Raw genomic sequence first — 15,792 nt, 5'->3', positions numbered from 1 at the left:
AGAACAAAGTAAAATCGTTACCAAAGTAATATAAACGGAATTGGGTTGGTGATGGTAAAGTAACAAAATTTAAGTACGTACTTTACGTTCAATACTATTGCTTTATAGAAGGATGAGCCACACGGACAAAGTTTTCGAACTGAAACCAATAAATACCAGCGGGTAAAGGCATCAATTTTGCACTGTAATCAGCTTTAGTATGTTAGTATGGCAGTTGTATAGGAGAACTGTCGTTATATTTTGTTTTTATATGTATTTCAGTAGTAATATCTGTAAAGGCTGTTAATGAGACAGCTGAAAATCGCGGACTTTTGATATAAGCCTATATTGCACATATTTATCAATAAACGTAAGAAAATGACCTATTATTTCATAAACCAAAAACCTTCTGAAAATCTTTAATTAAGTATTTAATATTTTATTCATTAATCCTTAATATTTAGTTGTATTAAGTTATCGATGTTCACACGACTTGAAGTTTCTTTAGGCGTACTAATAACATAAGGCTGTAATGGTTAACAACATGGTTGCTCAGGACAGTCAAAGTACTTGACTACCGGTGTAACCTTGGAAAGTAGGACCATTAACTTCCAAGATTTTTATTGTTTTCTTATAGAAGTCCATTTTGGGCATGATTAATAACTTGTTCCGGTCTTTAAAAGCTACGCAAGGTCTATTTGCAAATAGGTATAAATAGATAGAACTGGTGTTTCTACCTGCTCATAGTCGTCTATATAAATAGAGAGAACTGATATTTTTACTTGCTCATAGTCGTCTATATAAATAGAAAGAACTGGTATTTCTACCTGCTCATAGTCGTCTATATAAATAGAGAGTGCTGGTATTTCTAGCTGCACATAGTCGTCTATATAAATATAGAGAACTGATATTTCTATCTGCACATAGTCATCTATATAAATAGAGAGTGCTGGTATTTCTATCTACACATAGTAATCTACATAAATAGAGAATGCTGGCATTCAACAGAAACACCGAAGAGTTGATCTTCACTCAGCGAATAATGGTGTTGTACCGTCACTTTTATGGCGTGACCACGGACACAAAAAATGGAGAGCGTTTTAGCGACAACAGGTCGCGAATTCTTGGATTCCCAGTGCAAACAACGCTTACTACTGGAACAGAAGTTTCGAAACGAACTTTTGAAAATTGTATCTATCTGCCTCATAGAGTCGTTGTGAAATATTGACATATTTTTCACGGTTCAAATTAACTTTTTATTTATACGGTACCGCTTGCAATAACGGAAATATTCCGTATATATATATATATATAAGATGTATTGCTGTGTATTACAACAGTCTACACCAGTGATTTTTTTTATGATTTCACGTCATAAATGCTTCTAAGCAATTAAAGAGCGTTGAGATAATGTCGCACGGAGCATTGTCCACGTGTGCTTACTGGAGCAGAAAAACTTTAATTTGAAACCTAATTTAATTTCTAATTATTAGGATTACCAAAACAGATTGTCTTTGTTGCATGAACATTTCTGAAAAAAATCTCGAATTTTTCACACAACATTTTTCATCTAGAATTCTATTGAATTCACACTGGCCACTAAACAACCTGGCGAACTTTAGTAGTTGTACTATTTCTTCCAACATACTTATTACAAATAAAGTGGAATCATTGAGCCATAAAAAAAAAATATCGGCCCGACAAGGCCAGGTGATTAAGGGTTTCGACTCGTAATCTCAGGGTCGCGGATTCGAATCCCCGTCGCATCAAACATGTTCACCCTTTTAACCTTGGGGCGTTATAAAATGAGGGTTAACATCACTGTTCGTTGGTAAAAGGTTAGCTCAAGAGTTGGCGGTGGGTGGTGATGACTAATTGTCTTTCCTCTAGTCTTACACTGCTAAATTAGGTACGGCTAGTACAGATAGTCCTCGGGCAGCTTTGCGCCAAATTAAAAAACAAACAAACAATGAAAAATCTGAGGCTATGACAAAATTAATGAAAAATGAGAAACTCAAAATGTTAATAATTTAGGTTGTTGTCCAAAGTAAATAGAACTTGTAAAACGTTTCAGAACAATTTTGTGAAAAATTGCAGTCTTAAACAATACTGGTTTGTTTGGAATTAAGCACAAAACTACCCAATGGGCTATCGAAACTCGACCTCTAGCGATGTGAATCCACAGATGTATCGCTGTGCTACTGGGAGTCCAAAGTTACGTAAAAGCATATCTGTGTTCTACCCACTACAGGTATCGAAACCCGGTTTCTAGCCTTGTGAGTCCGCAGACATGCCGTTGTGCAACTGTGGGGGTTGGGGGACAATAATATTGAAAACATGAATGAGCTACAAGATATAAAATGTCAACGTGCTTATAAAAGTATGTAAGATACGTTAATTTCTGTTTTGAATTTTCTCTCTATATACACCCTTGTGCAAATTAATTGAAGCAAATGGTCATTTTACAATATTTTCAGCATTTTTTCACACAGACGACGTCATTAACTGTGTTTTTCAGTACGGTCGATATATGACGATATATGGGATATATGACGAAATTTTGAGGAATATTACGTCATTCGAAATTGCGTTAGAAGGGCAAGGAGACCAGTCAAAAAACAACTTCTTGCCAACTTAATGAAGAAAAAAACGGTATCAATGACATCTGAAATACAAGAACTGCACGCAAGAACAATGGAGGAAGGTGTTATTCAGGGACGAGATTCATTTCTTTGTACAGGGTCAAAGAGGTCTGCATGTTCGCAGATCTCCAGGTCAAAAACTTCGAGAATCTCACATCAATCAGTTCGTTAAACATCCCTTGAAGAAGATGTTTTGGGGCTTTTCAGCTATTATGGCGTCGGAGGCTTACATATCGTAGAAGGTATGATGCGAGGAACACAGTACATCGAAGTTTTGCAGAGAAGAGTCGCTCTAGAATTGAAAAAGAGATTTCCAGATGGATCTGGCATTTTTCAGCAAGATCTGGCTCCGTGCCAAACATCAAAACTTGTGAAGAATTTTATGATTTAAGCCTATAAACTCTCCAGACTTAAATCCTATTGAAAATCTTTGGGCGATTTGTAAAGAAAGGCTAAATGAGACCATAATTGAGGTGTAGTACCGCAAACCAAAAATTAGTAAAGATTGCAGTCAACTCGTGGACTCGATGCCAAAGCGGATTAATGATTTTCTGAAAAATAAAGGCGGACATATCATGTATTAATTTGTAAGTAATTTTTGGATTCTCAGAAATAAAACGCAAAAAAAATTAAAAATCGTAATTTTCCGTCTTGTTTCAATTAATTTGCACAAGGATGTAATATGATCATGTGATTCGTTTTACAGTTTTAATACTCAGTCTGCGAGTCAACCAGAGATGATGTGGGCTTATAAGTAAACAAAGCTAATCAGATGCTGCTTTGGAAAAGGATTTAGATCATTTAGTGTGTTCAACAAATAAATGGCAGATGGGTTTTAATTATAATAAATGCAAGATATTACATGTGGGTTATCATAATATGAATTATAAGTTGGATGGAAATAACCTTAACAGTGTTATAAAAGAAAGAGACCTTCGATCAGTCTTTAAAGCTATCCAAGCAGAGTGCTTCTGCTAGTGATTGGGCAAATAGGATTTTAGATTGCAATGAAATATTGAATACAAGTCTAAAGCTGTTATAATTTCATTGTATATGTCACTAGTTTGGCCACATTTGGAATATTGTATTCAGTTTGGGCTTCTTATCTTAAAAAAGAGATCGAATTGTTGGGAAGGGCTTAGAGGAGAGTTATCAAAGTGCAACCTGGGATGGTAGAGTTGTTACTTAAGGAGAGATTAAGTTCTTTAAAACTGTTGGAAAAAGAAGAGTTAGAAGAGATCTGATTGAAGTATTTAATTTATAATGCTTGTGCATCAATATTTTTCATTCTTAACCAAGAAAACAGGGAACACAAATACAGATTTAGGCAAGGTAAAAGCCGTTTACATCTAAGACAATTTTAAATTTTAAAAGTAGCGTGGTTGGCCTATGGAAGCAATAAAGTTTAGAAAGTTTAAAAGAAGATTTGATAGAAACATGAATCATAAGGACTGGTTTTATAACTTTTTTATTGTTCAATAGTTTCAGTTTGGTTTAGAGGATGGGAGAGCCGAGATGGGCCAACAGGTCCTTGTTGTCCCTAAAGATTATGTTATATGTCAAAATGCGATTTTTTTAAATTAACAACTCGAACCATTTTAGTTACAATTTAAACATTGGAAACCTTCGCATTCATATTCCGCTTACCTAATCCATCGTAATTCAATTTTACTCACTCGCAGACTGTTTACAAACGCAAAATTTGATATTCGCATTTATATATAACGAGCACAGAGTTGAAAATGTTTGGCTGGAATAAATATAATAATGAACTTGTACAACTAAACTTGTAGAGAAAGTAAAACCTAGGTAACCTTACAGTTCATTAAATCTTAAGCTATTGTTTTAGTACTATGCACACAAATGTATTTTAGATCAGAAAATGAAGTTATTTAGAAACTGCAACCATATGCATGATATTGGTTTACCAAGACAATAACACGACGAAAGCTATCCTGGTTTTTGTTTTATGTATTTGCTCCAAAAGTGTCATTAGGCACTGTAACATAAGGCTCATGCTCTGAATACCCAATTGGTGTTTTGAAAAATCAGAATAGAAAACTATGATGGATATCATACTGAAACGCCGAAGATGTTTACACCTATGGGCATGAACCTCAAATCTTTTAAGCACGTATCGACGCTTCTAATTTACTCATCGTGATAACCTAGGGAACAAATTGCGTGATACAAAATGCATGACAACGTATTCTGTTTACGTATATCAGCTAGATTTCAAAGTTTAATGTTCTCTATTTTTCTATATTCGAGCTTTATGATAACGTAAAGAAACAAACTAAAAAATACATGATTTTTTTCAGTATATTTTTTATATCCGTCCTGACCCTTTGACCTTTACTAATGTTACAGTGAACACATGTTAGTATACTTTGTTAAATTTTGTCATTTTTTTCTTAAATATTTTAAATTAGTTTGTTTTTAAGCAATAAAAAATTCAACTTTATGGAACCTTCAGAAATAATGTTTTAAAATAGAACGCTTTAACATATATTTAATATACAGCTTAATAAAGAAACAAACATAAACAAACGCAAAATTAAAGATGTGTTACTGATACAACAATGCAAGTCTGCTTGTTACATGCCTCCTTTGTACACCAAACATTTCGTACATACTTGTTGGTGAAAGCAAATGTGAGTCACTTTTAAAACGTAGGTCTGTGTTAGTAAATACTCACTCACTCTTTACAGGTGAGCATTAGTAGTGCGAAAGTATATATTTAATATACTGTTCAATCTCAACAGGGTAAAAACTCTACTTTCTCTCAGAAGCTAGCTTAGATCGGTCAAGGGATTTTGAAATCTTATCCTAAACATCTGACTTAAAATATTGAATTCTGTATGTTTTTATTTAAGATATCTAACCTTAAAAATTAACAATAAAAGCTTTAGTTCGAACAGGACTAAAGGTAAATCATCTGTAAATGTGATAATTGAATGAACAGACCGCATAGTAAAACAGCATTGTCTACAATAACTTTATTAATAAATTACCTGAAGTTCCACAGTGAAACTGTAAAAAAAAACATATTGTTTCCTGAAGATGACCTAAGAAGGTCGAAACATTGTTCTGTACTTTATTTTGATTAACGTCTTAATACCAATGACAGCCGTCTTTAGAATACAAACAAATTGTTTGTCGTAACGGAGTAGATCACCTGTAAAGTTTATAATATAATGAATATACGATACAATAAACTACCTCTAACTAAGCTGCTCATGTTTTACCTTGAATGTTAAGGTTTATCTGTATTTTTTTATAACGAGTGTGTGTGTGTATTTTCTCATAGCAAAGCCACATCGAGCTATATGCTGTGTCCACCGAGGGGACTCGAATCCCTGATTTTAGAGTTGTAATTCCGTAAACTTATCTCTGTCCCATCTGGGGACTTCTTACAACGAAATGAATACATGTTATTTGTATAACTCCACTGTAGATGTGCCAGAAAACCTAACAAAGAAAGTATGTAGTGTGTTAGATTGTGGAAGAATTAGTACCAACCAAAAAAACCAAATCTGCCACTAAGTTCTTAACAGTATTTTATCGCTCTTTTTACAAACACTCCATGAAAATTAGGGTTAACATTACGTTTTAAGAAGGTAACTTTATTTATCTTAAATAGTAAATTATTAAATGCGTTTAGAATGTGAGTACATCTCAATCAATTGTTTGTTTTAAATTTCGCGCAAAGCTACACGAGGGCTATATGCGCTAGCCATCCCTAATTTAGCAGCTAGTCATCATCACCCACCGCCAACTCTTGGGCTACTCTTTTACCAACGAATAGTGGGATTCATTGTCACATTATAACACCCCCATGGCTGAAAGGGCGAGCATGTTTGATGTGACGGGGATCCGAACCTGCCAACCTTGGATTACGAGTCGAGTGCCTTAACCACCTGGCCATGCCGGGCCTGTTAATAAGTATGTTGTATCTAGAATCTTTTACTACACAGCTGTAACATTCTCAGTAAAATGCTTATAACTTGAGAAGTATATAGGTATAAACACATATATATAGTTTTAGGCTTATTTCGTGTTTTTATAGGTTACTGCAAGATACAATTATGGTTTGTCATTCACTTACCTTTCAACATACAATACTATTATAAAAATGTTTTAATAGTGGTTTCAGCTTTACTGTTGATAGTTTCTAAACTGTACGTTGATCCAAAGCTGTAAACAAAAACAAATAATTTCCTGGGCTTTTATCATGTATCTTTAAAGAAAAACACTCTGTAGAAAGAACTAAGTTATTACTCTAACCAGTTCTTTCTTGTACATTAAATGTACTGCTGTTTTTTCGTCATTAGTCTTACTGCTACAGAGCGCATCTTGCTCCGCCTCTGACCATTTAGATCTTTCGCCAGACAACTTTAAGTTATTGATGCTTTCTGTTATCCAGGGGGTGGAAAAGGTGGTCCGTCACCCAAGCAGCGATGCTCAAGCTTCAGGTTTAATCCTGCCTAATGGATTAGATCAGATAGCTTTGCGTGTACCGTACTTCAATCGATGAAGCCTAAGATTTGTTGTCTGCGTTGTTTGCTTTGTCATTTTCTGATTTTCGTGGAAAGGAAGAGAGAGAGAAATTAAGAAAATAATCTCTTATTAGAAAAGCTAGTGAAAAAAGTTTGGGCTCAGATATTCAATTAGATAGTGAACTGCAAAAAAAGCTATAATTCGATAGGTATGTACGGAGAAAAAGAGAGAAATGTAAAAGTTACGAGCTATTTCTAAAATAACATATTAAAGACAAATGAAAATAAATACTACTACTATACATTCATCAGGATATTCAAACAAAAAAGATTAATGGAAATTATAGGAGAAGGAGCTCCTATTCATTTAAAAGAAAGACGAACAATTTTGAAGATCCAGTTTAACAGTTAGAGAAATTAAGCAAGACAAAATGTACAAGTGTACATGTGTTTCCAAATTATTTATTTTTTAATGTCTTGGAAAGTATAAATAAATGCTTAGTTTGGTTCTAACATAAAAATTACGCTTGATATAATAATATTACTCTCTTGATTACAAATGAGTAAATAAATATCGTATGCAATTTTAAAAATGTCTAACACAAAATTAGAAAGATAAAAATATTTCTAAAATATAAGGTGCATTTGCGTGATAGAATTTACATTATATTTTAAATCAACCATTAAATGCATGTAAATATTCGAAAGCAGAGTAGCAAAGTATGCTGTAGACAGCTCGTTATTTTGTACAATCTCTGTTGAAACCATTCAAGGTTATTTTGCAAGAAAAGCTGCCTGCAAACCGGTATTAATCAAAATTTACTGTCGTTGCATCGTATTATTTGAGTAAGACAGCGTGGCAACTTAGAGTTAAGACACTAAAAGCATCTAATCTTATCAAATGTGTCCTGTTTTCGGTTTGTTAACGCTAATGGTAAAATTCGTGTTCGTCGTTTACCTGATAAGATGATGAGGGAAGACTGTCTTTCCCAACAGAACACACAAGATGTGGTGCAGTAACTGTTTGAGCAGCTATTCATCAGAGTGAAAAACTGATATTCGTATCCTCCAGAGCCTCCTGTAAGTACTACACGTGGATTATATTTCTATTATATGAAAAAAGCAAGGTTTGATAATAAATTTATGTTCAAGGATGACAAAACCTCTGTGCACAGTGCATGTATCGTACAGGATTATGTCTATTGGAAGGACGTTACAAGATTACCGTGGCCAGCAAAGTCTCCAGATTGCAATCCCATAGAGAACTATAAGGGAGAATTTGGCTGGTAAGCTTCTAACCATGACTCTAAACTAGCTACTGTAGCTGAGTTACAGCACCTTCTAGTTACAAACTGGGAATAAATTACGGTGGGTTATATCAATAACCTCATCAATAGTATGCCAGGTCACATTACTAAGGTTATTAAATTACAAAGAGGGCCAAGCAGTGTTTAATATGAATTGATATAAGGGCACAGACGCTATTTATAATACTTTAATGTTATATTTTGTCATTATTTGTGCTTTGGTAAGGTTTTGTTATGAAAGGTGAAATGCTGAATTACATACTTTTCTAGAGGTATCCAATAAAATAGCTTGCTGTTCCAATAAATTGTTCATGATATCCATAGAACCTATCACATTATATAAAATGCATATGTAATTGTTTAACATAACATGTATTTCTAAGTTTGACATTGTAAAGTGTATTCATATTCCATTTTATTAATAATGATCTTATTTGTTACAAAATATACACACATCTCGGCTAAGACTGTGGAAAAAGTAAGTCATAACATTTTCGTTATTGCGTATTTATTCTTCTCAAAAGAAACATAAACTGGAAAGTTACATTTTGCTTCAAAGCAAACAAGATCCTTTCTAATAAAATATTAACCATCACCAGGAAGACACAATCGCAAAGTTTATCTACTACTAACATCAAAATTCAACTTTATAAAATGTGGTTTATTAAATCGCTGGGATAAAAAGGAATAACCTATTTCAATATTTTCTCTTACAATAATATATTTTAAGTAGTTCAAATATTTAGTGTCATTGCTTACTTGCCATTGTGGCCCGGCATGCCCCAGCGTGTTAAGGCGTGCGACTCGTAATCCGAGGGTGGCAGGTTCGAATCCCGGTCGCACCAAACATGCTCACCCTCCCAGCCGTGGTAGCGTTATAATGTTGTGGTCAATCCCACTCTTCGTTGGTAAAAGAGTAGCCCAAGAGTTGGGGTTGGATGGTAATGATTAGGTGCCTTCCCTCTAGTCTTACACTGCTAAATTAGAGACGGCTAGTGCAGATAGTCCTCAAGTAGCTTTGCACGAAATTCAAAACCAAACAAACAAATAAACTTGCCATTGTATGATGCGATAAAGTTCCTTGTAATAATAATAAATAAAATCAAACTTTGAATATTCTAATTAAATTAATAATTACAATTTACCCTATTGTTAATTACAGCTAACAGAAACAATAAGAGTTAATGTAAGTTCGCTAGTGAATTTAGTTATACACTGCTAAATTAGAGACGGCTAGCGCAGATAGTCCTCAAGTAGCTTTGCACGAAATTCAAAACCAAACAAACAAATAAACTTGCCATTGTATGATGCGATAAAGTTCCTTGTAATAATAATAAATAAAATCAAACTTTGAATATTCTAATTAAATTAATAATTACAATTTACCCTATTGTTAATTACAGCTAACAGAAACAATAAGAGTTAATGTACGTTCGCTAGTGAATTTAGTTATTATTATTAATTTAAATGAAAATCTTCACAATTTGCTATTTGTGTTATGCCTATATTGGGGATCAAACCCCGAATTTGTTGCGTTGTAGGTTATAAAGTTTCCCGTTAAGGTAGCAGAGAATGTTTTTCTTTATTGAGAAAAATATTTTAAGAGCGAGGTATGATAACTGAGTCAGTGATCTAGTTAAGATAACTGCATTAGAATTTTGTCAGTTATATATTTATATGATACAAGTATACATTTATTATGCAATTTCTGAAACTAATCGATCAATTTACTTCTACGGGATCATTTTTATACGAAATACCAAAACAAAATAAATGTGAGTAGGGGCGATGCAGTTAATAACTAACATCTAATTGCAACGTCCCCAACAATATCGTACCCGTTTACACTCCCGTCCCTAAGATACGTGACCAGCACCGGTTAGTTGCAAGCTCTCTTTGTTAACCTGAAGATGGCCTAAAACGGTCAAAACGTTATTCTGTACTTTATTTTAAGTAAAGTTTTAATACCCTTAACTTTGAATACATGCTTAGGAAAACACTCTTCACACTTTTACAGAAGTTTGTATTACCTATTGTTATGCTTTATGTGAAGGTATACTGTTTAAATAATAATTGCATTTCATTCTATGATTTTTTTCGATTTTTTTTGGGTAATCGCCAGTAAGTTTCTTTACAAATGTGGAGTAGTTTTAGAATAAAATTAAAGAAAACTGTACATTATTAAGGTGAATAAGTTTCACTGCCATTAAATATCCATATATATTCTTTTATGCACAAAGCAACAATGATTCTTTTTTCTAAATAGCAAACGTTGAAACTTACATATTTCATGAAGCAAAATAAGCCAGTATAAACGTTTCTAATGTGACGATGTTACAATGGTTAGCGGCAAAAGCTGCCCTCGTACAACTAACAACGATACGCAGAATAGTCAAGAACAATATCTGTCTGGGAAACTGACACAATGCATGTGTACACAAGTTGCTTCCAAGGCATATCAGTTTAACCGTCGCAAGCAACGTTTATCGAAGAGAATTTTGACCATCTCTTGTTACCCTGCCAGGATCAAGTTAAGGACCGTACTCTACCTGCGATGTAGAACTAATGTTACTTTACCAAGTGATCTAATCATTGTTCTTTGAAATTGGTTGCATTTCTCTTTGTTATATATATGATAACTTCTATTTTTCTTTAAACCTTTTTTATCTCTCTCTGTCAGTATTTAATAAATAGGTTTTATATTAACTATAAAATACCTCTATCAGTACATTTTACAGCAGCAAACATGTATACGTTTCGGTTTTTAAAATGTAATCTTAATATTTTTAAACATAATTCATTAACAGAGGTGTACTGTTCTTTGATATTACAGAATATGGTAGTCCAATAGAATGCCGACAGTTATTGAACACGATATCTTGGTTTTTCTTTTTTCCTTCAGCTCAACTTATAAACGGCATCAGCTTTTGTGGATTGCTTTATGTTGGAGTTTCTATCTCAAGCTGCTTTGGTTTTGCTCCGTTCGTGAGGACCATAAAACTTTAACTCGTAATAATAACCTTACACAACATCTCTAATGGGAAAAAAAAAAAAAAGTTTGGATTTTTCTTGCGGGCGAAGCTCTATCTAGGGTGGTGCCGTCTTGTCGTTGAACAAAATCAGCTGGAGGAACATTAAGTACTGAGCATCTGCTAATCTAAATGATGAACCAAGTAGATCATCTCTATTGTAAGTATGATCGTTCTCAAATCTTGACCATCACTCAGACTATTACACATTTTTCTCAGTCTACTCGTGGCTTATTGATGATGAATCAAAGACTAGGATGAATTATCAGTTGATAAGAGCATAATAGAAGCCATATATTCCACTATTAACCCTACCTAGGTAAAAAATCTCAGTTTGTTAAGAGTTCAATTAGAAAACATAACTATAAATGTAGAAAATTGCACACCTGCTCGTAATGTCTAATATAACCGACCTATAACTATAAATAAACAAGCTGATTTATAGGATACCGTTATCTATAAAAAAATTAATTATGAATATTATTTTGTAGCAGACTCAGAGCAACTGTTGATTTTCTTTGTGATTATGTGATTATTGAATCTGTTGCCATTTGTCCATTCTCGTGTATCTTGGTGTATAGGTATAAATTTAATATCGCTGAAACCATAGGGAGCCAGGTTTAAAGATAAACCACCACAGGCAAACTAGAAAGTATGACCAGCCAGGTTTATAGGTAAACTACCACAGGCAAACCAGAAAGTATGACTAGACAGGTTTATAGGTAAACCACCATAAGCACACCCGAAAGTATGACTTCGAGAGAACAAAGTTGTTCTGTGGGTGTTATAATTAAATTGATTTGCATATAACAAATAATACAATAACTATGTTATTTACTTATCTTTAATAAAAAGATCTAGTAATTTGCTTTTCATATTTTGTTTTAAAACCTAAGGAAATGTTTCAAATTATAGTTCCCAAGAGAGTACGAAAAAATAAGTTATTCAAAAACACACATACGCTTTTCCCTCATTGCCATGCTAATCCTTCATAGGCTGTAATTAATATTAAGTTCTGATCTGACAAGCTGCTGTATAGACTATAGTTAAAAGTAAACTTGGTAATGAGTATAGCTAATTGAATATATTGTTCTTAAGTTCTTACTTATAAAAATTAATTTTAATTTTTCTTAAACTTTTAATTTTCATTTGTACGTATCACGTCATTTTTGTTAATTTGAATAAACCAAATTACGAGCAATACCAAATAACCTTTTTTATAATTATTACCGGCAAGCAGTAACAATCATATTATAATTAACTCCAGAGAATTTAGTTCAATCGGGTTAATAGCATTATTGAATCAATTTATTTCACGTTAGGCCTGGCATGGCCAAGTGCGTAAGGCGTGCGACTCGTAATCCGAGGGTCGCGGGTTCGCGCCCGCGTCGCGCATAAACATGCTCGCCCTCCCAGCCGTGGGGGCGTTATAATGTTACGGTCAATCCCACTATTCGTTGGTAAAAGAGTAGCCCAAGAGTTGGCGGTGGGTGGTGATGACTAGCTGCCTTCCCTCTAGTCTTACACTGCTAAATTAGGGACGGCTAGCACAGATAGCCCTCGAGTAGCTTTGTGCGAAATTCCAAAAACAAAACATTATTTCACGTTATCTATCTGAACAGTAAAATATAAAATCAATAATTCATTTTATTTAATTAGAATATAGTATCATATTTTACTTCAATACCTCAAATAAACATTGCGCATCTTCGCACTTGAACAATCGTTTCCTAACTAGCACCTTAGATTTTATTATATACTTATAATTTCTTCAAGCTAATGGTTGATGCTTTAGAGTAGAGTTACACAATGTGCTATCTGCCATCTGTCTATCATGGGGAATCGAACCGCGGAACTTGGCACTGTAATACCGGTAACTTACCGCTGAAGCACCTGGTTTCGGTTTGTTTTGAATTTCGCGCGAGGGCTATCTGCGCTAACCGTCCCTAATTTAGCAGTGTAAGACTAGAGAGAAAGCAGCTAGTCATCACTACCCACCGTCAACTCTTGGGCTACTCTTTTACCAACTAATAGTGGAATTAATCGTAACATTATAACGCCCTCACGACTGAAAGGGCGAGCATGTTTAGTGTTTGGTGTGACGGAGATTTAAACCAACGGATTACGAGTCGTATGTCTTAACCATCTGACCATGCCGGGACTGAAGCACCTAAAAATAAAAGTTTATGCTAAATCATCTTTGGTATTAAACACCGAAAAGTATGTGATTTATGTGATTTATCCGCTTTTTAGTTACTGCATTTATATATTTTAGACACTGAATTAGGGGAAAATATTTTTCATTTATATATAATATTTTTTTATTATTTGAAAATAGAAATAATATATATGGTAACAAATATTTCACAGGACAAATATCTTATAGAAATAGTTTCAGTACAAACGTTTCTCCACTAGTATTTCTCCAACGATATTATTTAACTTCTTAGAACTCTAGTGGCTTCTTTAAATATTTTTTTCTCCGTCTCTCTCAAAAATAAGAAAACTGTAAATAAATAACACGGGCAAAAACTTGACGTTACACTGATTGCAATTGAAACATAGCAAAGGCAAAACCAGCTGACCCAATCCATTAGACAGATGTAAACCTGGAGCCAGATTCTCGCCGCTTGGGTGACGGCCCACCTTTTCCACCCCCGGGATAAGAGAAAGCATTAATAACTTGGAGCCGTCTAGTGGAAGATCTAAATGATCACAGGCAGTATCAGTAAAAATGTTGGGAAAAAGCAGTAGTAAATTTAATCTGTAGCGAAAGAACTGGTCAAGGTAATAATTTTCTTTTTACAGACTTTTCTTTTTTTCTGTACAAAGATGGATGATATTTGTCCAAAAAAATTTATTTCTTTTCGTTTACAGCTTTAGCCCAAAGTTCTATAGAAAATATAACATAAATGATGAAATTTTGATCAAAACCTTTTATAACAATATTCATTAGTGTATTAAATGACAAACCTTAACTGTATTTCAAAGCATCTGATAAAACACTTAATAAACTTTGAAGTGAAATAAACGTGTGGTTCTTCTGAAATTGTAAACTTTTTCTGCAAATGTTATGTTAATACACTCTTATACACTTGACTTTATAATTAGGTTTTTAGATACAACACACTTTATTAAGATTCACTCGAGTTCTAAACTTCTTTAATTTTTAGTAATTACAATAAATAAGGTGCTTTGTTTTAACTTATTACTGAGATAAAACAAACCACTTTATTATTGTAATTACTAAACATTAAAGAAGTTTAGATGTGTTTGTTTGTTAAAAGAATTGAATAAATAGTGCTGAAAACACTGTGGCTGTTATTGATTTTCCGCGTGGAAACCAATCGTTCTACACCCTAACAAACTGTGATCAATGCACATAGTTTTTGTTGTATTTTACTGTACTGCAGAGAACCCACTGGCACATCTAAGTTTATTTATATAAATGGTTTTTTGTTACGTTTCCCTTGAGGAAGGTAAATACAGCTTTCAAATGGGCTAGATTCTTTCATTGTTAAGCTGTCTCGGTTGTCATATCTCTTACTTATTCGCTGTGAAGCTTCTTTTTGCGACTCGCGTTAACATGTCACGTAAGTTTATCATGACGTTAGAAATTCCAAGTACCTCAATGAATCAACGCCTTTATTTTCTTCAGCTATTAGTCAGAAATAAAACTTATTGTTTGAAATTACCTTTGGAAGAAATGATACATTCTTAAGGATTGAAGAATAAAAGCAACATTCAAATGTTCCATCATATAATCTGGCTATAGTATCAACGAAAATTATGATAACGCTCAGTAACCTGTACTTCAGAAACAAAAAATTCTTCACTCAATATTCCAATAACGGATTCATAAAGAAAAAAAGGATAATGTTTTTTAAGAACGTACCGTTAACACAGGGTAAGAAAGTATTCTTTTTTATGTATATTATCTGCATCAGAGTTAAACAGAAAAGGTGATGTTACGTGGACAGAAATATGGTACTGATACTGGTTGAAATATACAAGAAAGATCTATGCGTAACTTTGTTTCGCTATTGGTTATAGATAAGCAAAATCCTACACAAAGGGCTAAACCGTTTTCAACTAGTGTGAGTCCACAGACTATTGGAGGACCCTTTCTTTGGCAACAATTTCACAAATATCATGTTGTTGTTTTGAATTAAGCACAAAGCTACACAATGGACTATCTGTGCTCTGTCCACCAAGGGTAATGAAACCCAGTGTTTAGCGTTGTAAATCCGCAGACATACCCTTGTGTTACTAGGGAGCAAGTACCATCTATTAGTCTAAACCTGAGGAAATTGACAATTTAAGTTTAAAGGTTCAT

The sequence above is a fragment of the Tachypleus tridentatus genome, chromosome 3, assembly GCF_004210375.1.
Source record: "Tachypleus tridentatus isolate NWPU-2018 chromosome 3, ASM421037v1, whole genome shotgun sequence".
In the NCBI taxonomy this organism is placed as follows: Eukaryota; Metazoa; Arthropoda; class Merostomata; order Xiphosura; family Limulidae; genus Tachypleus; species Tachypleus tridentatus.
The sequence above is the reverse complement of the archived record's forward strand: the minus strand, read 5'-3'. Positions refer to the sequence as shown.